The sequence below is a fragment of the Trachymyrmex septentrionalis genome, unplaced genomic scaffold, assembly GCF_001594115.1.
Source record: "Trachymyrmex septentrionalis isolate Tsep2-gDNA-1 unplaced genomic scaffold, Tsep1.0 scaffold101, whole genome shotgun sequence".
NCBI lineage: Eukaryota > Metazoa > Arthropoda > Insecta > Hymenoptera > Formicidae > Trachymyrmex > Trachymyrmex septentrionalis.
The window spans coordinates 587,623-589,921 of record NW_017304136.1 but is presented as its reverse complement, the minus strand read 5'-3'; positions in this window follow the sequence as shown (position 1 = coordinate 589,921).

Sequence of the window (2,299 nt, the reverse complement as noted above, 5' to 3'; positions counted from 1 at the left end):
CCACGCCACCCCTGGACAACGTATCGAGCGGCCTATCGCGCAATACCCACCTCTAGTACGCCTTTCTTTCCGACTTTAGAGGCAAATACGGGAAATAAACGAGCGTAGGTGGAGGGATTAATCATGCTAAATGGAAAATTAGAAGATGTGCCATTACGATAATTAAAAGGAAAGTTCATACAATAATAACCATAACAACAACCATAATAATAATAATAATAATACGCGTGTATTTTGATTAAATTTACATTTAATCCGACTTAAATTGTTTACATTGTTTAATATTTAAACATTAAAATCCTTCTCGAAATTCTCACAATTAGTCGAAATGTAACGAGGTAAATATTATAACGCTTTAAAAAGTTATCTATACGATAATTTAAATTATATCTGTCGACGATGCATTTTATTAATGGTAACCTTGATACTGATTTTGATAAAAAAAAAAAAATAAGGAGGAAATGAAAAAAACGTTATACTCAGATAAAATGTAATGTATTTCGCATAAAATATTACGTTATGATGCGACGTTCGCGCTTATTCGTTTCACAGTTTACGTCGCGGGAATTTTAAAACATTTCAAGAATCGACGCTCTTGACGTAAGCCTATAAATTATGTTAGCACGATTTATAGCATGCGAAAGCCAAAGAGGAAGAGTCGACGTTCTGTTTAGCTTAATAGTCGCTCCGTATCTAATAGTCGTTTAATTTTGCAGCTTACTTGATCATCTCTCCTCATTTTCTTAAAGATAAGTCGTCCTTACAACGTCACAGATTGCTAGACAAAAACGGTCATTTGCAGCTGAATGCTGTGTTTACTATTTTCGTGGAAATTTTGCATTGCCCATTCGTTATGTTGAAAAACCTGCGCCGATTTGCAGTAACGAGGCCGGAAAAGACCTCATCCAAAAGAGAGATCGAACAATTCAACGTCATTATGTGTCGATACGTGCCTCTCTTCTTTACGGAAAAAAATTTCTCTGGCTCTCATTAAAACTTTCCTCGAATCGAATTCGTTGTTGCGTTATTTTTACCGCACAACACGTGTCGGTATCGAGTATCACGTTTCGACACGTCGTACATTATTGTCCGTAAACAAAATATATAGCTACTGCAGTCATAGATTATAAACTTACATTTAGTATTCTTTCTTTAATCTATATTATTTAAATAAAAGTACATAATTCTGAAGAATATTCGTTATATGACTTTTCTCAGTACCGTAAAGTATACAATCATGAGATAACGAAAGAAAGAGAATACATAAGATGTATCTCAATCAACTGCGGAAAGTGTTACGCATGCAATTTTCTTATCTCACTATAATAAATATCCTGCTTTATTGTTTTTACTCGAGATCGTTCCATTTTCGTCGAAACATTCTTTGCTTCTGCTGCGTCGATAAATCGTATCTCATTAAAGCCCGATTGCACCAGCAATACACTTTGACTTTAAGTGAAGCTTAAAAATCTCTTTCTTTCTTTAAAACCAACAGAGAAGGAGAGAGTTTTAAGTCTCACTTAAAATTAAAATAACATTACTTGTTGGTGCAATTGGGCCTAAGATTAATAGACTCGTTAAGGCTTGTTGAGACAGATAAACACTTTGCAGTCACTGAGGTACTGATTAGTAATAAAAAATTGAAGACTGGTCTCATCTCGTTTGATGGTGATAATATTTTTATTTTATCGGAATATGATCTTCTTGCGCCGAGGATTCGACCAACAATCGTTTGCCTTTCTTATAATATATATATTCCGCGTTTGCTTAATTAAGTAAATTGTTGTCGAACAGTCGACCCGCTCGTTAACGCGAATAATTTAGAATCGGATCTCGTAGAAAGATTAATATAATACTTACAGACGAACAATTAAAAGATCGGTCGCCGTGGCGATCAAATAATAACTCGCAAGATTCCGTCACTTCGTTGCAACGTGCAAACCAATTATTCGCAAGTTGCGCAATCTTATTCTATCAATTATCTTCGATAACTTTTCCTTTGTACTCGCAAACATTATCAAAGTGAAATTTAGCGATAGAATAACAATTGAGTAATAAGATATTTCAATGCGTATTTTAAAGGATACCTCTGTCTTTTTGAGATATGAATCTGCAAGTAAATACCTTATCAAATATGTTTTAAAAAGTATGTTATTATAAAATATAGAAGCTTGATATAAGTTTATTTTTTAATATTAATTTAATATTTAATATTAATATTAAAAAATTAACTTATATCACAAACTTCTATATTTTACAATAACATACTTTTTAAAACATTTAATTAATAATAATAATT